The sequence below is a fragment of the Aristolochia californica genome, unplaced genomic scaffold, assembly GCF_029961685.1.
Source record: "Aristolochia californica isolate CCGP_79_NKW_82.1479 unplaced genomic scaffold, dmAriCali1.0.hap1 SCAF_11, whole genome shotgun sequence".
Lineage (NCBI taxonomy): Eukaryota > Viridiplantae > Streptophyta > Magnoliopsida > Piperales > Aristolochiaceae > Aristolochia > Aristolochia californica.
Genome location: NW_027181782.1, coordinates 10449700 through 10474605, shown reverse-complemented (window position 1 = coordinate 10474605; position 24906 = coordinate 10449700). Strand labels below are relative to the sequence as shown.

Here is a 24906-nt window from a genome sequence, read left to right as displayed (position 1 = left end):
CAAGTATCTGTTACAAGAAACTTGGCAACTTTTGTACTCCTTTTCTTCCCTATTTAAATGCAAAATCTCTTTTCTATTCTATCCCAGTGTCCCAAATATTACAGAAATAGTTCACAAGTTCTAACTCTAGTGTCCTAGTCCAATTCATGAGTGTGATCTAAATTAAAAAAGTTTCTATACTTGAGAGATTGGCAACATTTTGCTTGAGTAACTTCTTTATTTGTTTCTATCTCTAAGTTTCCAGAGTCTTCTTTCTTAGTTTCAAGAGAATTCCTTGTAAAGATAGTTTGTTATACTAGTAAAACCAGTTATAGCTTTTAGGTACAATTGGATATATTGGTTGGGAGTTGAAAAACTTAAATTCACTGTTACAAATTATTTCTATTTCTTCCAAAATGATGTAATAAAGGGGATCTTATTATTTTATCCATTTTCCACTAAGTGGACTTGTGTAGATTACTCATCTATGTTTCTATTCTCAATTCTAAGAAATCAATTCCTAATGATTTTGTGAAGATATCAACTAATTGTTTTCTAGTAGGTACAAGTTTTACCCCAATTGTTTATAATTTTACTAAATTTTATACAAAGTGTTGTCTAATGTTAATCTATTTTGATTAAGAATGGTGAATTTTTTTTTCTTATTTAAGCAAATGGTATCATGTTGTCACAATAAAATAGGAATTTTCATTTTGTATTAGACCATGGTCTTCTAGTTATTGTTCCATCTACAAAATTTGTGTGCAGTAACCTTCAACTACAATATAGTTAGCTTTAGTAGTGGAAAGAGAGCTATCGAATGTTGTTTCTTAGAAAACAAAGAGGCCAACATGTTTCTTAGTAATTTTTAACTACAAGAAGTACTCTTTCTATCTACTTTTAAACCAATAAAGTCAGCACTAAAGTACCATATCATATCTATGGTTTGAGATATGACAATAACATAGTCCTAAGCTTGATGAATAAAGAAAATAGAGAAAAATTCTTTTAACAACCACTAAGCAGGATTCTATAAGATTTGATTGGAAACTAGTACATCAGCAAACAATAAAAACTACATCTAGTCTGCCAGAAATTAAATCCAAAAGAGACCATATCATATTTCTATATAGACTAAGGGAGCAAAGATGGATGACAAAACTAAAAGAAAATTAAAACAACTAGGAGATAATCTATGAGTGCACAAAATTTTAAATTTTGTGAGAAGTGCTATTAGATTTTTTAACACAAGTTCTTGGTTGTTTGCAATGTGAAATGGGTTGCAAATCAAAGGTAAGACCATGTAATGGAGGTGGAGAAGAAGTACTAACCTCAAGTGCAAGGGTGAATATAGATTGCACAAGGTTTGGAATATGTAAGGAGATAATCGTGGCATGAATGAGACAGGCTCAACACTTCTATGCATACTTGGAGAATTGTTAGTATTGAGAAGAAGAATTTTGTTGTGATAAAAAGGTTTTCTATGATGAAAATCTTGTTCCTCATAGATGGTGACTTCTATGGCAATAAAGGTTTTTTTTAGTAGGAGATTGCAAATATATATTTTCTTATGTCTAGAGTGCCCAAGAAAAACACACTTAGAGTCCCTAGTAGTAAACTTATTCGTACTAGGAGGCACACACTAAAATTAAGCATACACATTCAAACAATCGTGGTGGAATATACACACTCAAACACTCATGGTGGAATAACAAAGGATATAGTGTTTGGAAAGAACTCATGTTTGATGTTTCATTGATCAAGTAACAAGCAGTGAGGATTAGGTACGGCCAATAGTATTGAAGTGAATTTATTGACAATAATAAGACTAGTAACTTCCAACAAATGCCAATTTTTCGTTCAGCTACTTTGTTTGTTTTGTTATGTAGTGTGGGCACAATATACTTGGAGTATTATATCATTCCAATTACAAAAGGAGTTAAGAGACGCATACTCTCAACTATTGTTCGAATGGATTACTTTAATAGTAGTAAAAAACATGTAAGGATTTTGGCACAAATGGAATGAAATATAGAACAAACTAGATATTTTTCTTTGACCGAATAAAGTCCAGTAACTCCTGTACAGTACTTCCATTGATTAATGTTGGACTTACTAACTGGTCCTCAGAAATCTAAATGACAATAATAAGATTTTAAAGAAAGCTACATGCAAGAAGAGCATTTCAAGAAGGCACTTATGGGGACCCTAATGTGAATGATGGACAAGAAGTCTTCACTTTCGTCAAAATTCAGATGTTTCTCTACTGCGGCCGTTGCTAAGAAAAGGCAGCTTACAAAGCAACGTTCCTGTATTTTTCTAGCACTGAAACACAGTTTACAAAATCTCTTAAGCTACTACATGACAGTTTGCATAATCCTACGTAAAGAGATTATTTCTCGTTTGCATAAGCAATTATACTCTATTTCTCAAATCGAATTACATCACTACTAATCTATATTTGATATATTGGTATATAGGATCAGCTTTTCTTTTCATTTAGTTAAGAAGGAACGATTGGTTCCAATCCCCAACCTTCGAAGTAGCAACTCTAAAGCTGTCATTTTTTATTTTTTTTTACGAGGGATGTACATTGTCAGTGATCCTACCAAACCATGTTTCTGTAAATGTATCACTTTCTGATATTTGCCAGAAAAGCCTAGCAGCTTCATAGCAATGTATCCCTCACTGCATTTACTACCCTTCCATCACAAATGCTCACAAACATTTCCTATCTAAATAGCTTATATGAGAGGAGAGTCCACCTACGTTCCCCTACTTTGGATTGGTTTATACAGGACAACTGTAACGAATTTGGACCGGAAACGATGTGTGATCCCCAGGGCCACAACTGATCGTGGACTCTCGTGATTTTCTATATATAGATGGTTCAGAATTACATTCTGTGGTAGAGGGAGGGTGCTTGAAGCATCTCTACTTGTTGGAACGCTCAGCAATGTGTGCTGCAAGTGAGGAGGGACAGCTGGTGGGTCCCGTGCTTCATCTTCTGTTGCAGGAAAGGGATTGTTGTAGCTTGATTCTGGAGACCTTGGAACTTCAAATCCCACTACATTCACTTCATCCTGCAAAATCTTGGAGCTCTTACAAGAAAAATGATAATGATAACAAAAATATGTACACTTTTCAAAAAAGAAAATGGTAATCTTACTTGGACTTCTCCATATACATTATCCATGGTGTCAAGCAATTACAACGGCTCTACAAACGCCAAGTCATTAAACTGTTTTAATTCTGTGAAGTTGAAAATCCTGAAATAACTCATCCAGTCACCATGCTTGGTTTCTTCCTGTCAGAAATTTCAACATTATACTCCAGACATCAGACTCGAAAATAAATATTTGATTTATTAGAAGATAACCACTAAAAGAATATCGAAAGCAATACGAAAACTTTTTTTTTTTATATTGGAATGGCTTCAAAGATGAAAAACATTAAAAACAACGCAAAACCGGAAACATAGATCCTATTCACATTGTGTTCTCAATAAAACTCACAAATTAGTAAAAAAGATGAACTGACCGCATGTGCTGATCTTAGTATCACCAAATATGCAAGATCTAATGGTTAGATCTTTTATGGATATTAAGATAAAAAAATAATGATAACAGCAAGATCTGGACCTAAAACTTACATAAACCTAACCTTTACATGCTTGTGGAAAGGTCATTATAAAAATGGGAAACAAGCATGTCATAATTAAGCTACTTGAAATTCTATTGCAACATCCCCCCACAAGAAAGAACATATATGTATCGTTTTCTTGCCAATACAATCATTGTAGCCTTGTCCCTACTACCACGAAGTCAGTAACAAAAACCTCATCCATTGTGCTTCAGAATAGTTTATTCACTAAATTAGCCTACTAGTCTTATTTTCCACTACATCGGTACAAGATATTTTTGGCCTCTATAATTTTTGTAACCTAAACTGATGAAACCCTTCCAACCAGTGCACTACTGAGTCTTTACTGAATGTGCTTGAATCATCTCAAATAACTTGCTTTTATTTTCTCTTCTATCGGTGTGATTTCATAGCCTTTTTCTCATACATTCATATTGTCTTTCCCAGTTTACCAAACATTAAACTAATGTTCAGGTTGAAGGGCATAGGATGTAATTTAGGGGTTTTTTTGGTACAAAGGGGGAATTTTTTTAATTAAGTGACATGAGAAGGGAGGTCCAAATCAGGTGCACAAGTTCCTAATGGGTTCCTAGTGATTTAGGAGAGTTGGGAAGTCCTAGCTATTAAAGGACTTTAGTTCAGAAATAAGTTGCTGGAATAAGGAGAATCCAGTTTAATAAACTTTCAATTAGAGGAGCCCATTAAGTTGTTGGAGTTACAAGAGTCTAATTTAGGAAAGTTTCAAGTAAAGAAGTTCAAGTTTGATTATGATTATCTCGTAAGTTGCTGTTTTATAAATAGAAGATAATTTAGAGGGTTCCTCTTTGCTGTCGTTCTCTTAACTCTCTTCCCTTCTCGTTTTCTTTCTGCTTCTTGTTCACACCCAAACTCTCACGCATAGGCTCACTACCTGCTGCTATAAGGGGTCATAACAGTTTGCTCACCCCCTCCTCATACACTAGCCTCGGGGCCTCTTAAGTCACTAATCTCTTATTGAGCCACACAGCATCTATCCTATATTACCATTCTCCTTAAGTCTCCTCATACTTGAGTGATCAAGCCTAGTAAAAAAAAAGTTTGAGCTTACAGATGAGGTCCCTTGAATTTTTCAACTAAAAATTTGCAACTCATACATTGATGCCTTACTTCAGCCATCTTTGAAGACTTTTAATTCTAAGGGAAGCATCCATGTTTATAGCTTCCTGCTAATGCCACCTAACATTAGACAACAAATGCTAAATCATCTATAAACAAAATACACCACTGGGTTATATATTAGATTTGGATTGGAAATACATCATGATAATTGAGACAAGATATATAGAACTTATGGTGGGGACACCCATCGTATGCCACCAATTACATGAGTGTACACTCAGAAGCGTAGGGCTACGGCTGGACCCACCACATTGTGGCTGGGTGGCGATTATATGTTTTAGGGGATAGTTTATAATTTCCTTTCATATTTTATCATCTTTTGAATTATAAAGTTAGGTCTTGTTTGTTATTTAATGGCTCCACGAGATTGGATGAAATAACATTGATTTGCAGAATTTTTCCTTCACCTCAATCTCTTTCTCCTTCTCTCCTCTTTCTCTCTCTGATTCTGATTCTTCACTCTCAATTTCCAGAGCAAGCTTCATCATACCTCATCAAGTTAGCAGAGTTGTCATCGTGTCGTGTCAATTTGGCATTAGTGCTAAATGATCCCCTTCCTCCTACTGTGGACCATTCTCCGTTGACAGGAACCCTCGTTGCCCATCATACAATGCCTCCAGCATCTTTCCGTTTGTATCCATCGTCTCCTGACTTCTTCTCTCTGTCTGGAACTGCCAGCCATGAAACAGCAAAGCTGTTCACATCGACACCAGATGCAACAGTGAACAACATCATAAGTCGATCACAACTCCTCCAGTAAGCATTCCAAGCGTCCATTACCATTACTGATCAGCCAACCAAACAAATCGACAATGTGATAGTTGCAAAAGGTCGTGTCGGCCAAAATCAACACTAACCCTTCCCTATGCCATCATTGTCAACCAACCACCGTCATTTACGACGGCTTTCACTCGCCGCACCACTACCGAAGACAAACCTGTAGTAACCCAAACACAATTCTTCACTATGGGACTAGATGAAGACGACGACCTTCACACGTGTGACGCACACATGCCTACTCACACGTGCATGAGCCATATGTGCGAAGTTCGCATATGTGAAAAAAACAAAACTGCTTGACGTGTCAATACTTTCTCTCCATCTACCCACGAACGTCAACTCGGTCAACCCCAACCGGTATACAAAGTTACATCATTCCATCTCTTCCTTTTGGCATTGCATTGCTTTTTTAAAATAGCGTCAAATATTTATTTTGTGCTGGTAGTTAATTTCTTTTCTTGTTAAGCCTTATTTGACTTCAAGATACATTGTCGGTTTAAAAAAAAAAAACAAATAAAAATCTTTCATTTGTTTGATTGTGATATACTTGTGTAGTCATTTTTTAGTATTAACTTTAGGGCTTGACTAGTATGTGCAATCCACATCATTGCATGAGGGTAGCTCTTTCCATTACCTTAGTTGTTTTGCAACTTTAATGATTTGAGCCTTGACTAGTCACAAAAAACAAACAAATAAAAAAAAATCAACTCCTAAAGTGCATTGAGTTTGTTATGAGCCTTGATAGCTAGAATTTAGAAGTAAACACAATTGTGCAATGGACGCATAATGTCAGGCATCACTTTGTCTTCCATTTAGAAAAACAAGGATGATACACACAAACAAATCCTGGAACATCTAGGTACCATCATTGATAGACTCATTGCCTAGAAATTCAGTCCTCGAAAAGTCCTCTAGAAGCTAGGTCTCCTAGAAGTTATGATACTGAGGATGAAGAGGTTGCTCACACACGCCATTAAGCCTTGCCTCCTACTAGAAACCATACTTCCTACATCCCCTGTCATGAAGGGGCCTGATGACAATAAACTATAACACATTAAGGTGAAGGCCCCCACATATGATTGTCATTTGGATCCATGGGTGCTCTCCATGTGGGTTCGTGAGATGTATAGATTTTTTTTGTGGTACGATGTATCTGAGGACAAGAAGGTTCGTGAGATGGATAGATTTTTTTTGTGGTACGATGTATCTGAGGACAAGAAGGTTCGATTTGCAAAAATGAAATTGACAAGCACTAAACTTTTAGGAAAAATGTTGAGAAGGATACTGTGAGGAGACGCAAACCACCTATTACCCATTGTGAGGAAATGAAACTCAAGTTACAAGCAAAAATACCTCCCTCCCTACTATAAGAGCACTCTTTTAGACCAATGGCATAATCCTAGGCAAAGAAGTAAGTCTGTTGTCGAGTACATAGCCCAATTCAATCAGTTTAGAATGGTATGCTTTGTAATAGAAGACGAGGTGATCACTTTGAGTAGGTTTCGAACGGGCCTCAATGACGAACTTAGGCGTGAGCTGATGCTTCGGGGTGTAGCGACGATTGAAGATGCCTACACACACTTGCCCACTATTACTAGTTGGCTTCTAAATTCAGCAAACATGTGGGCCAAACACCCGTAATATGCCCTTTAGGTCCCCCACCTCAACTCTCAAGTTTCAGGTAAGTCTATCCTAGGTCCACCCCCTCAAAGAGTGAATTGCAATTTAGAAGCCCCTGTCAGAGTGGTTCTGTCCACTCTTATCAAGGTTAAGTAGGCTATGCTTTCTGCACCTAACAAGTCGGCCTTTTTGGTTGTATTGGCTAGGTGTTTGACATGGTATCAGAGTTGGGCACGCCATGTCCTGGGTTCTCCCGTGAGAGGCGGTAGAGAATGGGCGGGGTGGTTGTCCGAGTGGTTCCGTTCACTCTTATCAGGGTTAAGTAGGCTATGCTTTCCACACCTAACAGGTCAGCCTTTTCGGTTGTATTGGCTAGGTGCTTGACAGCCCCTACCACAGGAATGGGAAAGGAAGTGCCACAACTCAATTCTAGGATCCAATGTCCCAAGTATCAAGGATTTGGGCACATTGCATCCAACTGTAGGACTAGGGTGCTTCTCATCAAAGATCAAGAGTATTGACAAAAGGTTCAGGAAAGTTTGGAGTACAAACCTGACCCTGTTGATTTCGGTCTCTTAGATGAGACATGTGAGGATAGCACGGCTACTTTGGGTTGCATCAGGCCCACCTTGACCTCCATCCAAAGGTTGAACATTATGCGGCGTCTGTTGGCTCAACCTAGGGAGTCCGATGACTATGCAGGACCACTATCTTTCATAACTACATCAAGTGTGGGGATAAGGGTTGCAAAACCATCACTAGTAGTGCTAGTTGCATCAATGGCGTTTCATCCCCCGCTGTTGCCCACCTTGGCCTTAATGCAGCCCCACGCCCCAAACCATATCAAGTTTCATGGGTTAATGATATTTCTATTTCAATCAATGATAGGTGTCTTGACCCCCATTCAATTCCTCGAGTACAAAGAAGACATCTGGTGTGATGTGATCACTAGGGATGTGGGCCATATTATTTTGGGCAGACCTTGGCTCCAGGACCTGGATGTCACCATTCACAGACGCTCTAACATTTGCTCCTTCATGTTTCAAGGAAAGACTATCCACCTCAAACCCTTGCCATCGAAGCCTGTTGAACAAGGTAAGGGACAAGAACGCTCCCAAAATAAAAACTTGTACCTCATGAGTCCCAAGGACTTTTTTGTTTATAAAAGTGATAAAGTATTAACATAGAAAAAATACAAACTAGGGGGGCCTCCCGTTACAACCCAAGGACTTGAAGCATGAAATACCGCATGAGTCCGTTGTCTTTACTGTGATAGCCCGCAAGTCACCCTTGAATTCCCCAATGAATCTACCACTAGAGGTTGAGCTATATTACAAGAATTTCAAGATGACTTTTCCCAGGATCTTCCAGATACACTACCACCCATGTGTGATGTCCAGCATGCCATAGACTTGGTTCCAGGAGCTACATTGCCAAACCTACCGGATTACCAAATGAACCCCTTTGAGCACAGAGAATTATAACGGTAGTTGTACGAGTTCCTCCAAAAAGGGTTTGTTCGAAGATTTGATGTAATTAGGGTCGTACTAATGTAATTAGTTTAAATTTCCTGTCTCTTCTTCACTCTTATTAGGGTTAAGGGTATACTTGTAATATTGGTAATTTTGATACCTATAATATACCTTATGGGGGAGGGTTTAGATTAAGTCCAAGACCCTAATTTCTGCCTCCTTTTTCCCTCACGTATTCTTCTCTCTTTTCTCTGTTGGATGTGTATCATACTCTTATCCTCTCTTCTTCTTCTCCCTTCTTCCTTCTCTCCATTGTTTAATCTCATTATCAACATGGTATCAGAGCGGTGATTGATTTTGGTCTCTACCCAGTTTTTGTTAGATGTTGCTCGGTGAATGAGTGATTCTCTCTGAAAAAAATTCAGATGGTGTTTGGTGGTTGATCGATTGGCCGATGCTCTTTTCTTTGTTTTAAGAGGAGAACCCATATCAGTATAAGGCTTTCTGCTGCGTGCCTCATTACACTGCTCACGAAATTTTTTTGTTCCAAGAAATCAAAGGAACTCTCCATGGAGGGAAAAAGACGATCACTGAACTCAGCCATCATCATTCTATTCGGATGGTAAGTTTTTTTTTTTTCTTCTCTTCATTCCAAAACTTTTGTTCCCCTGTTCTAGAATTCAGATTGGAGGATTGCTGCTGCTGTAAAAGAAGCAGTATGAGAGGTGGTTATTTCCGTTAAACAATGGTTTTGTTAAAGACTACTGCTACACGATAGCCATTGTTCTTGAATAGCAGAGGTTCAGAATTCTGAGTAACAGTAGCCAGGAACAGCTTCCATTAGTTTGTTGGGTCTGGTAATGTTCTAAGTCACGACAGAAGCAAATTTGACTGTCTGGGATTTTTTTCCGATGAAGAGAATGGGTTTGCTGGTGGCTTCCATGGCTGCTGCTTCGGTACTGCTGTGTCAACCTTGATTCTGAATCCTCTTTGTTATTTCTTGAGCACCTCCACCTGTTTCGCTGTCTTCTCTTGACAAGCCCTTCTATTAGGAAAGATTGCTGCAAACTAGTATACCATTGTTATCTGTTCAAAACTCACGGCTTGATGAAGTCGTTCACAGAAAAACAGTTAATATCTCGGGATAAAGACTTCCATTAATTTAGAAGAGTTATCGTCAAGCAATTGCTGTATTGATAGGTGATTTCTTTTCTGTTTGGAAAGTTTCCGTTTCAGTCACGGAAGACCAAGCAAAGCTGGCAATATTTCACGTTGATGTAAATCCAGAAAACACGCTGCTATTATTCTAGATATTATTCTGGAAAGTCTTGCTGATTGAGTTAGTGAATGTTTCAGTTTGATGCTAAGATAAGAAACAAGACTGTCGGTTCCGTATATTGCTCTCCTTTTTGTTTTGAGAATATTTGCAGTAGTTGAACTACGGTATCTTCTTTATTATTTTGGCCAACATGGTGAACTCCATGGTAGACTCTATCATGCTTACCTCTACGACATTTATCTAAGTCAAATGTTACTGGCTGGAATTGCTTCTCCGCTGGCAAGCCGAAACTATCTCGGCCAGTTGCTGAATTGAAGGGATTTTGTTCCGTCACTGTGTTGCTGATTTTAAGCCTGGTTTGTCGTATTACAAGTGTCATGAGATTTTTTCTCCGCTGCTGTTGCCGATTGATTTCCGGAAACTCCTATGGTCTCCTCTGGTTATTTTCTTGCTGATTACTCTGCTGGACCCGCTGGATAAGATCTTATTTCTATCGTTGCTGCTATTTTTTTGGAAGTCACAGAGCTGTCTCTGCCGTGGTTGCCATTTCTGGAAGCTGCTGTCCCGCTCTGTTTGGCGTCAGGGAGGAAGACGATGATTTTTCAGAATTAAATTGCCAACTTAGGTGCTGCCTTGCCGTTATGCCAAGGTTTCGATCTGCTGAGGAAACTCAGACAGCAAATCCCTCTGTAATAGATATTCTACCAAGCCGTCGGTTCTCTGCTTCAACTGGGAAGTTTCTGTTTTCATTGTTGTCTCTGCTCCTGCTGCGTAATTTTGCTAGCTTCAGAAACTCCCGTAATCTTCCATCAATTCGGAATTGATCTTGGTTGCTACTTTGGGAGGACGAAGCAGGCTGATTGATCCCACCGTGTTGCCATTTCTGGACGGCAAACCAACATCTCTGCTGCATGGGGAAGACGACATTGTTGCTGAATATCAAGTTTCCTAAGTTAGGAAACTTGATTTAATGGAAAGCCGGGTCGAGCGCCTGCCAAGCAACCCGAACCGGGTCGAGTTAACCCAGCAACCCGAGGCTACTTACTTGTTCTGTTCATGACGGAGTCAACTCTACCGGGTCAACTTGACTCGGCCCACTTATTTTTTGCCTCAGTTATACGTGTTTGGGTTCCGAGTTCTATACATATTTCATCTGCGACTCAGTTAAATTAGTCTACTATTTGACTTGGTTCTCTATCTCCAACTGAATTATTATCTTGGATTATTACTCGATTCCTACATACTATTTTGTGCAACTTATTTACTAATAGACTCGCGACGGATTATTTCATGTGTCCTTATTACTCTTAAGGACTTTCATTATTTACCGGTTATCTACTGCTATACTACTACGATTTTCTTTTTTTGATGAAATGTGATTTTATTAAGAGAGCAAAAAGGAGCTAACTCCTGACAGCAAGAGATTGCAAGGAGGCTCCTTGACCCATTTCCACTGCTGCTATAGTGTCTCTTTGATTGAGACATTATTTCTAAAGAAAAACTCCTCGGTTGCTTGCCTTTAGTTCATTATTTGTAGACTGTTGTCAACATTGGTTTGTCTAATGCAGAATTTGAATTTCTTAGAAAAATAAATCACATGGTGACCTTAGCATCATATCTTCCTCATTACCCATTACACATTGGTTATTTGGCAGCCTTTCTCCTACCATCCTTTATTTGACTCTCATATACCCCTTTGGGCCAACCTCTTGTGTGTTGAGTTGGTTTATATATATATATATATATATATTTTAAGTCCATTGAGACTTTTTATTGGTACCCATGGGTCTTTTATCGTCGTCTTGTGAATGACAGACATTACTCACTCTAGTGATTATTATCACTATATTTGTTCGAAATCCTTTAAGGTTGGTCTCAACTTATGTTTTATCACCCATTTATACCCTCTTAGAGTTTGTACCCACTGTCGTACTTATCCTTGAGACACCGTGATGGAGGAACTTATTACTACATCTATGTTATTTGGTTCAAGCTGGGATCACTGCCATTACCTTCTAGCTTGAGGGGAGTGTTGGAAGATATAATGTAATTAGGGTGGTACTAATGTAATTAGTTTAAATTTCTTGTGTCTTCTTCACTCTTATTAGGGTGAAGGGTATACTTGTAATATGGGTAGTTTTGATACCTATAAATATACCTTATGGGAGGGTTTGGATTAAGTCCAAGACTCTAATTTCTGCCCCCTTTTTCCCTCGCATATTCTTCTCTCTTTTCTCTGTTGGACGTGTATCACACTCTATCCTCTTCTTCTTCTCCCTTCTTCCTTCTCTCCTTTGCTTAATCTCATTACCTATGGAATCCCGAAAATCAACAAGGTTCATCGGGGAGAGCTTAGTCATTGTGCAGTATCGGCCCTACTCATCCGAAGAAGGATGGTACTTGGAGGATGTGTATGAATAGTAGGGCCATCCACAAGATCATTGTGAACTATCGTTTCCTGATTCCTTGGTTGGATAATATGATAGACATAGTGATGGGTGTTACCATATTTTTGAAGATAGACCTCAGAAACGATTACCATCAAATTCGGATTTGCCCAAATGATAAGTGAAAAACTGTTTTTAAGACTAAGGATGGGCTTTATGAGTGGATGGTCCTATCATTTGGACAATCAAATGCACCCAACACTTTTATGCAGATGATGGCGCAGGTGCTTCGACCATTCCTTTGCAAGTTTTTGGTGCTTTATTTTGATGATATCCTCAAATACAACTAGACAAAATACCAACACCTTGACCATCTCACCCAAGTTTGTTTTTTTATTTTGATAAAGATGTATTTATGTATAAATAAGAAAGTTACAAAGGAAGAGGGAGCAGCTCCCTCACAACCAGAGATTGCAGGGACGCTCCCTTCTTGGCAAGCACATCTGCTGCCGAATTTGCAGATCTCGGAAAGTGAGACCAAATACAAGTGTTAAGTGAGGTAATATCTAAAATCTCCCGAAAGATATCCCAGTGGCGCCACGGAGGAGGGGAAGCACGTTCACACCAACCAATGACCACCTTTGAATCTCCTTCAATGTGAATGGGACCACTACAATTGTCTCTGAAAATGCGAAGCCCATTGAGTAAGCCATAGAGCTCAACCGTTGTAGAATCAGAAATGCCTAACGGACCAGCATAAGAAAAACATTGATTACCAGATGAATCCGAAATAATTCCCCCATAACCAGCAATCCCCGGGTTGCCGAGAAAAGAGCCATCAAAGTTCAGCTTGAGGTATCCAGCTGGGGCCCATTCCTGCATTACTGGAGCCTTGATCCCAATGTGCATCCCAGCCAAGATATACCAATTTTCCCAAATAGAGGTTCCTTTGAAGGAGGAAAAAGCCTTCTTAGTAATGAGCCAAAAAGATATTTGCCCCGACACCCTTTCCACTACTCTTACCTCCGATTCACTTTTAGCCTCGAACCTCGGTTGCGTTCATTCCATAGCCCCCATGGTATGAAACTGGCACAGGCAGATAACATCATTTTCCCAAGACCCGGGAGGGGTAGGCCAACTATCGACTTGCTGAAAGAGATCAGATCAGTTGATATGCAGAGTTGCAGCCCCATTTTGCCTAGAACAGAGATCCACACATACCATGCAAACAGGTAATGTAGGAGAATATGACTGATAGTTTCTGCTTCACTGCTGCATAGGGTACAGAGGGGGTCAATAGCTGGGTGCCCCCTTCTACTAAGCGCATCACTCATGAGAATCTTACTTCGGCAAGCGCTCCACATGAAGAATTTTAATCACACCCAAGTTTGTCAAACATTCAGGAAGGAGAATCTTTATGCCAATCTCCAGAAGTGTTCCTTCTTGACTGATAATGTGGTCTTCTCAGGTTTTGTGATGACTTCTACTAATATTGTTGTCGACCCCCCAAAAGTTAAGGCAATCGTCAAGTGACCAAAACCCTCTACTCTCTATGAGGTTCGTACTTTTCATGGTCTTGACACTTTCTACCTATGATTCATTAGGGGATTCAGCACCATCATGTCTCCTATCATAGATTGCAAGAAGAAAGGAAAGTTCTCATGGTCAAAAGTTGTCTCACGTGCTTTCAAAGAAATAAAACACCATATTACAATGCCACCTGTTATGAGGTTACTTGACTTTTCTAAAGTGTTTGAAATCGAATGTAATGCATCAAGTGTAGGTGTAGGTGTAGGTGGAGGTGGAGTACTTAGTCTGGAGCAACATCTAGTTGCATATTTCAATGGAAAACTTAATGATGCCAAACAAAAATACTAAACCTATGACAAAGAATAGTAAAAATTTTGAGAAACTAGTGTCATTATCTACTAGCACAAGAGTTTGTTTTGTACTCAGATCATGAGGCCCTTTGCTATCTCAACTCCCAGAATAAACTTAACCATAGGCATGGTCGATGTGTCAAGTACCTGCAAGAGTACTCTTTTGTCGTGAAGCAAAAGTCAAGCAATGAAATAAGGTGGCAAATGCCCGAGTTGTAGAGTTAGTTTGTTGTCCATCGTGAGTGTTCAGGTTACTGGTTTTGAAAAGCTCAAAACATTATGCCTCGTGTCCGGACTTTGGTGACATTATACTAAATTGAGAGAGGGGCAGTGTCGTACCTTCAATGACTTCCACATCAAGATTGGTTGACTTGTCCTCGACCGACAAGTTATGCGTTCCTTGTATGTCAGTGAGAGACTTTTTAATTTGGGAAATTCGTGTGGATGGCTAGGGGGACATTTTGGGTGCACCAAGACCATTGAGGAGGTAGCGTGCCGATTTTACTGGCACAATTTAAAAAAGGGATGTTGCAAAATTGGTGGGACAATGTAGGACATGTCAATTGGCCAAACACAAGAAATAAAACATAGGATTGTATATCCCTCTACTAGTTTCTACATGCCCATGGCAAGACCCCAACATCGATTTTGTTTTAGGCCTTCCTTGTACTTTTCGGAAACACGATTCTATCTTCATTGATGTGGACCGTTTCTTCAAGATGGCTCGGTTTATCCCATGTACCAAAACTTCTAACACTTCCAAAGTTACTCGACTTTTCTTTGATGAGATTGTCAAGCTATATGGTCTTCCTCAAACCATAGTTTCTGGTAGGGATGTTTGCTTTATGAGTTATTTTTAGAAAACTCTTTGGCACTTGGTGGGTACACTATTGAAGTTCTCTACCGCTTACCACTCTCAAACTGCTAGCCAAACTGATGGCCAAACTGAAGTTGTTAAGCAAAGCTTGGAAAATTACTTCCATGCCTCGTTGGTGATCACCACCGAACTTGGGATTTAATTCTTCCAGCTACTCATGGGTCGATAAGCATAAGGCAATTTCAAGTTGTCCATGGTTTCCAACCTCAGAAACCTTTAGATCTCATACCCATGTCTCCTCATGCTAGGCCACCTCATTTGCATGTAGGGTTCAGGAACTGCATGTTGAAGTCACTAAATGCATTCAAGCAAGTAATGCCCAATACAAACCTAAGGTAGATGTGCATAAACAAGAAAAACAATTTAATCTGGGTGATTATGTCATGGTTCGAGTTTGACCTGAGCGGTTTCCTCCGAAACCTACTTGAAAGTTGCCAACTCATAGTGCAGGACCTTTTAATGTGTTGAGAAGGGTAGGTCCTAATGCTTATGTTGTTGACTTGCCACTTGACTTAGGAATTAGCTTCACTTTTAACAGTGAAGACTTGATAGCCTATAGGGTGCACCCTACCATTCCTAATGACCCTTTTTGTATTACACCTTCTGACTCCTCCACATTGACAAACACAACACCCCTTTCCTCTTCTGATGCCCCTCTAGATCCTGCTCCTCTCCCTATCGCACCGGCACAAAAGACCATATTAATGCTATTTTAGATGTGGTGAGGTTCAACGTTCCGTAGTACGTTGGGCAACACGTTCGGATTCAAACTACACTTGGATTTCACGCGACACACTGCATTGTTGGACCCTAATTTGTTGAAGTATTATCAAAGCCAAGAGGAGTCATACTCGACAGGGTCGAGTTTCGCACACTTGAGGAAAGTTGGTGAGGACACCTATCGTATGCCGCCAATTACACGAGTGTACACCTCGAGACATCAGGCCACAGCTAGACCCACCACATTGTGGCTGGGTGGTGCTTATTTGTTTTAATAGATAGTTAATAATTTCCTTTTATTTTATTTTTCCATGATTTTAGGAGTTGGTTACAGATTTTATCATATTTTGAATTATGAAATTAGGTTTTGCTTTGTTACTTAATGGTTGTAAGATAGTAGGCATAACATTGATTTGCAGATATTTTCCTTCTCTTCAATCTCTTTCTCCTCTTTCTCTCACTGTTTCTTCTTCTTCACTCTCAATTTCCAGAGTGAGCTTGATCGTGCCTCATCAAGTTGGCCGAACAGTCATCATGCTGCATCACTTTGAGCCTGACACTTGATTTAAGCCCACATTATTAATCACAATTGTCATGGCCTACAGTATAAACAGGTATGGGGGGCCCTTGGAACATTTTTGCTCCCAAATATCTACCAAATCACTATTCTTAATACTTCAAACAAGGTATTCTATTAGTGCTATCTTGCAAAACATTTGGACATAATCTAGTTCTATAGCAGCAACCAAGTTAGACATTTGAACTTTATTTAACAAGGAAAATGTTACCACAACAATAATTCTTACCACTACCAAATGATAAATGAATCATGAATGTAAGAATCAAATTACAAGTGATTCAGAAGTTTGCCACAACACACAACCAGTGATCGAGCAAGCATTAACAGAGGTATATTGTGGTTTTAGGATACAATAGACAGAGAGCTACTTTATATAAAAAACATAACATGATGAGAAACACAATAATCAATCTCCAAGGTTATATCCCAACCATGTTCAGATCAGCTAATTGTATCCCTCAGCTTCCCAATCCTTTTACGTGGTTGAGCCTAAATAACAGCAAATGACACTTTGGTATATTGAATGACCATGATCCTACAGTAGACTCATATTATCCTGAGCTAGCGTATCCAAAACTCATGTATTGTTGAAGATAAGCTAACATTGAAACCTTTAGATTCTAATGAAAAAGCCTTTAACCATGCTTGTCCAATTTACTTAGGTATTCACAACCCAACTAGCTGTCATTCAACCTGTAGCCATGCCTATTCTCATCATCTCTAAAGCTCTTTCACTTCAACAGTTTTTCATTATATGATATATTAGGCTGTCAAACTTTCTTGGATTTTAAATTTCCAAAACTCGCTGGTTTCAATCTTTAACAAATCTAACAAAACTAAAACAAGAATAAACACTAAATTGCGAACAAACAAGTACTACCACAACCGCATACCCACATTCTTATGGAACCAACAAATCCAATTGCATGTTACTCAATGATTTTTTACAGGACACTGGAATAAACAGGGTAGAACTTTCTATTTTTTTAACAAACTTTTCATTTTTATTTTTTCTTGTTGAAATAAGTTGATTCGAAATTTTTAAGACCCAGACAGCTCCAGATCTGTTCAATCTGGTTTCATTGATTGGCTGGACCCTGTCCTTAGAACTTTGCTTTGACCATTTAATTCTTTTGTGGAAGGTTAAGTAACCTTATTCTGAGAGAGCACATTGATAAATTGAAAACAAACTGTTGATGACAACAGAACCTTCAAGCACTCCTCATAATGGTGATTAAAGAATCTATTTTTTAACATAAGAAAGCACTCAAGTATCAGAGAGATGTCTCATCCCTTGAATAAGAGAAAGTACAACAATTCTAGATAATTGCCAAATTTTATCCACAGCATCTTTTTAGTTAAGTTGGGTTAAGGTCCATCCCAGAATGACTAGTCAAATTAGGAGGCCACTTTCCTAACTAAATAAGCACAGGATCTTTCTAGTCTTTAATCCACATGGAACAATTCTTAACATTCCCTCTTATGTGCAGGCCTGTTTGTCGCTCCTAATATGAAAAATTTTGGATAGACCCCTACATAAAGATACCTGATCTTATACCTTGTTAAAGTTGGGGTCAAAGTCCATTTGAAAATGACCTGCCAAATTAGGAGCTTCTTCCCAACTGATAAGCATAGGATCGTTCAATCTTTGATCCATGTGTGACTATCTTAAAGATTCCAGATATCAACAAAACCAAGAAGACACCACCGCATTTTAAAGCAAGCCAAATATTTTGTACGATTATAGTGAACTTTGCTTAGTTGCTTTCAGATTTATTTTTTATTTTTATTTTTTGCAGTCTCATGAAAATGGTTTCCATCATTCTGACCATTTTTTACAGGACTTGCACCAATAACTGAAAAGGAAATAGAATAATGTAGTCTGAGAAGTAGCCATTTCTTGCGTTTGCCTATGTTAGTTGCAGTAATCTAAATGCCTATGATAATGTGCTGTGCGGAATAGTCAATGTTCTGACTCTCACTCTACATATAATCATACCCTACATAAAGATACCTGATCTTATACCATGTTAAAGTTGGGGTCAAAGTCCATTTGAAAATGACCTGCCAAATTAGAAGGCTTCTTCCCAACTGATAAGCATAGGATCATACAATCTGTGATCCATGTGTGACTATCTTAAAGATTTCATATATCAACAAAACCAAGAAGACACCACTGCATTTTAAAGCAAGCCAAATATTTTGTAAGATTATAGTGAACTTTGCTTAGTTGCTTTCAGATTTATTTTTTATTTTTATTTTTTTCAGTCTCATGAAAATGGTTTCCATCATTCTGACCATTTTTTACAGGACTTGCACCAATAACTGAAAAGGAAATAGAGTAATGTAGTCTGAGAAGTAGCCATTTCTTGCGTTTGCCTATGTTAGTTGCAGTAATCTAAATGCCTATGATAATGTGCTGTGCGGAATAGTCAATGTTCTGACTCTCACTCTACATATAATCATACCAATCATAGAGCTAAGGGCAGATACTGGAAGTGCCGAACTGATTGATTATCGAGAAGGCCAAATAGTTAAACATCAACTCATTTCTACTAATAGAAACTCCAAAAAATGAATCCAATCTGCATCCTGGAGTCTATGATAATGATCAGACTGACTAAGTTCTGAAGTAAATGACATCCCATGTAATCACAGAGCAATGACACAGCAATCTCCTAGAAGAACTAAGATCTAATGACCCTTCAGTTTCATGTGATTTAAAAAAAAAAAAATTAAAATGAATGTAATCTAAAAATATAAAAAACAGCTTTACAGTCTACAAGCATAAATTAGGGTTTAAAGTTGCATGGTAGTAACAATTAAGTTTACCCACTCAAAGATAAGTACACTGGACCTCATAGTACAAGGTGCCTTCCAATTTCCAAATAAAACGTACTTGGGGAAGCAGGTTATCTGCAGAAATGAGAATTTGCCATTGCAATGACTAAGAATATCTTTTACTATTTTACTTTAGAAAACTCTCTTCTCTTTTGATCAAAATTTTACCTTTAAAAAATATTTTTTATTTCGACACAACTCAACAAATGGTAAAAGCATTAAGAGGATTTATCCTCATAATTGCCAACCATAAGCTTTATATATAATGCCATGCATGAGCAACCCGCTTGCTTAACTGAACAAAAAGACTCATAATTCATTGACATTGCAGTAGAAGTTGCCTTCAGGTACTGACTAATAAGGGGTTGAAATCTCTTGTGTTTGTTACATAAACTTCTACTTCCTTAACATAAAAGGATGGGACAACAACTTTTCTTTCTCAGTTTGATGGTGCTATCAATCTCCTAAACCAATCTACTTCATGAGGTTCAATTAAAATAATTCAAAAGTCGCACTTCTCCTAACTGTCCTGGCAATGGGTACATGAAACAGATACCTCAGCGATAAGGCCTACAAGATAACATGAGACTTATCAAGACATCCAAATGAAAAAGCAAACAGCAAAAGCTTATCAAAGGAGTACGTGAGGACATGAAAGTTTATCACTGTGATACTGATATAAAATATTTTTTTTAAAGTAATATAAATGATGGCAAAATTTGGAACCTCCCAGCAATCTCACATTGTTTGGGAAGGCTTTCCCCCTTGTAATCTGCTCGTTTGAGCTTTCTCTCAATAAAAATCAGCATCTTTTCAAAAAAACAAAAAGTAATATAAATGAAATTTAAACTCTTCTAGGCACAAAAAGTTAGCTGGGCCAAGTCCTCGATCTCCGGGTTTAACATTGACCAGAATGTCCTGGCTGCAATGGCTGACCACTTGGGTTGTAAAATTGCTAACCCTCCATGTACCTATCTGGGCCTTCTGTTGACTTCCTTCACCCCTTCCAAAAGTAGCTAGCACCTTGTGGTTGAGCGGATGGAGGGGTAGCTGGCCACCTGGCGGAGTAAATTCCTCTCCAAGGCTAGTAAAGTCACCCTCATAAAATCATGCCTGCATGGCATACCCAGTTATTACCTATCCCTTTTTCATTGTTCTGCCTCTGTGAGAAACCGTCTAGAAGGTCTCAAAAGGAGATTTCTTTGGGGTGGGCCCAACGGTGAGAAAAAATATCATCTTGTCAAGTGGACTGATGTGTGCCAACCTATGCATCTAGGTGGGCTCGGTGTCAAAGACATTGCTATGACCAACTCAGCCTACCTCATCAAGTGGATTTGGCGATTCAACTCGTCACCAAACCTGATCTGGAGGGCCCTTGTTGCTACCAAAGCCTGGTCCTTGCTTGCTCCGCCCTGTACAAAGTTTTTTATCTGGTGTGCTTGTAGAAACAAAATCCTCACATCTGATACCCTCATTAGGCTAGGAACTCCTCTGCAGGATCCTTCCTGCCCCCTTTTGTCGCAACTCCCTTGAATCTATCACCCATGTCCTCCTCCATTGCCAATTCACTCAAGCCATTTGGGCCAATCTCCTCAACCAGATCGGAATACAATTTTGCATCCCCCACAATCTGCCATCCATGATCCTATCCATCGCCAACTCTCGTCTTCCAAAGCTTAGAAAGATGCTCATATCAAGTTTGGTGGGTCACATCCCTTGGGCTCTCTGGAAAGAGAGGAATAACCGGAAATTCCAATTCAAAACCTCTCCAATTGAGGTGTTTGCGGAGAACATTGTTGGTCAGGTCTCCGATGGCTACTGACAAAGGACTTCATTCACCTTAGCAACTTTGATTTCAGGGGGAACTCGCATCTAATTGCTGCCATGACGGGACCTTATCGAGCCCCAATCATGACAATGTGGTCCCCCTATTAGGTCATTTCAAGATAAATTTCGATGGCATTGTCATTGGCTGCCCTGGGCCCACTGGTTTTGGTGGGGTAATTCATGATAAAAATAGTTGCTCCTCTATTCCTTTGCTGGCCCACTGGGTATATCTGATTCTACTACTGCGGAGCTTGTGGGGCTGCTTCAGGGCCTCTTGATCTTCTGGGACCATCTCATTGTGCCCCTCATCATCGAAGGTGACTCTAAGGTTTTCATTGACTGGTGTGCAAAAAAAATCCCCCCCCCCTTGGGCAGCACTGGGATATGTTTTTTGAAATCTGTAATATAACTGCCCATTTAAATAGTATATGGACCCACACCCCCAAATCCGCCAATCACTTGGCGAACTATCATGCAAAAAGGGGTTCTTCCCTCTAATGCCCCATTGTGGAGGATGGCCCATCTCGCTATGTTGTATCATCCTCTTTTTGAATAAAATTTCACACATTTCCTTAAAAAAAAAAGAAATATAAACTTTTAAATTTGCAATAACTATTTCTAGAAATCTAATATTTAATTTGCCTTTATTCATCCATTCTTTACTGTACAAAAAAAGATAATGTAGAAACATATTGTTTTTAGAAGTCTAAAAAATCATACCCCCTTAACTTAAGAGATTAATCTTTGGAAACTTTGTTAGCCAAAAGAGAGAAAATCCCACATGAGATTCCAAAGACAAGGTCTAAATGCATGAAACCTTAAAAAGGTGCATGCTCTAAAGATGCCTTCTAATAACTATACAAGAAAAATTGAAAGTTTAGGAACCACATCTTCAAAGGTAAATAAGAGATAAAGTTCATCTAGTATTGTAATCCATGAAATATAAAGTTTTGGAGCGATTAATTCAGAGAGCAACAAATCCATCAAAGCAATGGGAAAGAGCAACTTGCAGGGGCTTGATGGATGGTTCAAGTGAAAGAAAAGTTGATATAGATATCTGAAAGGAGTTCTAAATGAAAACAAAAAATCTAGCTTAACAGAGAGGGGTCTGAAAGAAATGCAAAAAAATTCCCATTTTGAGATTCATTTTCAATAGCCACCTCTAAACCACTAGAACACCTGTGCCAGACTTAGCACGTGCTGTAAGACGATGAATGCCCATGCAGTTCATGTCACTTACAGGACAACCTGAACTTATGCTTTTCCCATCTAGATGGAACAAGTTCATATTGAATTTCTTGACCATTTAATCTGTTGCTTATTGCATGTACAAAATCAGCTTTATGAATAAAACAGCTACAGGGTTCTTAAAGTAAGAGGCACCTCAAAAACAACCAATGCCCTATTTGTGGAAGCCTAACCTAAGAATCAAGTGAAGTTCAGAGTAACACAATTTGAGATTTTTATTGGTGTCATTAAGGGTTCAACATCTGTTAAGAATGTTAGTCCATGTTTAGTGTTTTTCTCGTCCATTTCTAGCAGCTACTTTTTCAGGGATGATGCCATGCATTCCCTTCTGGATACTCTTTACAGACAATCACTGATAAAACCAATGAATTTCTTTCCATACATAATTTCCCTGAGCTATAAATCCTTTTCCTCTCCAATTATAAATGTAATTTTTTTTCCAATTGTCATGACTATGAAATTAATTAATAATCTTGCCCAATGGATTAGCTATACAGAATTGGTAGTAATCAAAGTGAAAAAGATAAAAATAACAATAAAAAATACTACTATCACATAATAGCCCATCCCATATAGTTAACCCCAAACATTAACTGCTATAGCATTCTAAGAGAGGAAAAATTGGTAGTAATCCAGTCCAAATGGAAAATAACCAAAGTAAAAAAATAACTGTAAGGCAACAATAGCTGACCCAATATAATTATACCCAAACACTTTTGACCGATATAACATTCAAAGAGAGGAAAATAAAAAATAACAGAAAATATACCAAATTCTGGCAAGTTAATCTGAAATTTTAACCAGAAAATATACTTTGAATTAAGTTAAATTTACAAGCATTTCCGAAGACTGCAGTGAAAATAACACAAGAAACGATACAGAAATTTGCCGCATGTACCACAATTTATCCTTATTCTAACATAGATACAAGAACTGCGACAGAAAATAGACCAGATTAATCAGCTTAGTCTTCCAACATACAACCTTCAAAAATTGGGTAGCCAACGTCTATCTTCCAGTGCCATGAGCACAAGGAAAAACCTGAATTGTAAAGAACCTTTATCCATCGAACCAAAAACTGAAACATGCATAAAAACCAAATCCAGCGGCAGTACACCACCAAATACTCATTCCTCAAAGGTAGAAATACAAATAAAATAAAATTGCAAAAAGCCAACTAAGCAGATCAGGGAAGACCCCTCGACATAAAAGATGTAAGAAAAAAATTGTCTTAACAAACAAACATGTATCAAATATTGCTCGAAAAGCGCAAGTGGGTTATGATAAGTTAAGAAAAACCAGAAATAATCTCAAATAAAAAGGTCAAGCCAGATAAATACCTCTTGATAAAGCCACCAATAAAGCTCTTTGGAGATTCCGCCTTTGGACTCCAACAGAAGAACCTATGCAAGAGGAGAGCAAATCTACATAGATTCCTCAAAGGAGATTCTTCAACTCTGAAAGCATAGATGGGGAAAAAGCTAAACATGCAAAGATAGTTTATAAGCAGAAATGCAGCGGTAGAAATGAAATCAAGGAGATTTGAAGAGTTTCAAAATCATTGGTTCGCCTGAGCTGAAGACAGAACACAACATGCAAATGAGGAATACTACATAAATTAACATGCTTTATTGAATTTTCTGCTTCCTCTGGTGATTACAATGACTTACTTGCTCTCATGATTTGCCTCGCGGTGGAAGGGGAAATCGTCGTTTTAGGAGGGATGGGTTAGTATTTTGTGAGGTGTGGATTAGTTTAGGTCTTCGGAGATACAAAAAGCAAGAAGAAGCCTGTCGGATTATGGGTGGTCCAATGAAAACGAGAAGTGCAGCTGTTCTGGGCAGTTGCGGATTTTGACTCGGAAATGAAAGAGTTGATCGAGTGGAAATTGGGCTTGGCTAGTCTGACGATACAGATTCGGGGCGAGTAGGAAGAGATTTGATCAGAATAGAAGAGTTGAATCCCGCCTTATCTAAAATCCGATCTAACGAGTCAGAAAACCATGTTTTGAAAGGGAGATATGGCGTGACACATTACATCCTACCACACCGTGCGTGCGTGCGTGCGTGCGTGCTTGCGTGCAGACTTTACATGGAGATAGACTTTACATGGAGATTTTGAGAGGGGATTGGTGGGGCGACCAAAATTGAAATCTCACCGCTAGTGGTTATTTTAACTTTGATGCTCTCTAGTTCAACATTGCATTCCCCATTTCACTTTTTCCCTTTTATGTGGTAGATGGCGGTTTTTATGGCACAACTCATACTCAAGATAATAATGTTTGTCATAATATCCTTATTAAGTGAATTCTAATATTAATAAATATTTAATTAATTAATTATATGCATTGAGTAAGTTTAGATACCAATAAAAGCCCCAAATAGAAATTTGGTAGAATATTTGTCCAATCAATCAAAGAACATTTGAATGCCCCTCGTAAAAACTACTGAACAATAACTCAGGATCAAAGATGAACCATCCAAATGCGATGAACCATCCAAATGCCTCACAATCATTCCATCAAACAAGAGAGAAAACTTTTTGAAAAATCTGCCTAAATCTGTCTAGACTAGCGGACATATAAAGAGCGCCCAACACATCAAGCGATGCATGAGC

At 38.5% G+C, this 24906-nt stretch overlaps 1 long non-coding RNA gene across 2 annotated transcripts; it reads right to left on the bottom strand.

The window, feature by feature from the left end:
• Nucleotides 1–3170: 3170 nt before the first annotated feature.
• On the bottom strand, nt 3171–24276 carry LOC137944603 (uncharacterized). 2 transcript variants are annotated; one of them, XR_011110832.1, is made up of 3 exons: nt 23961–24276; nt 23631–23747; nt 3171–3286 (listed from the first exon to the last, which is right to left on the bottom strand). It is a non-coding gene; the product is annotated as an uncharacterized lncRNA (long non-coding RNA). The 2 variants fall into 2 exon arrangements; XR_011110831.1 differs by having other exon boundaries at nt 23631–23693.
• Nucleotides 24277–24906: the final 630 nt, after the last annotated feature.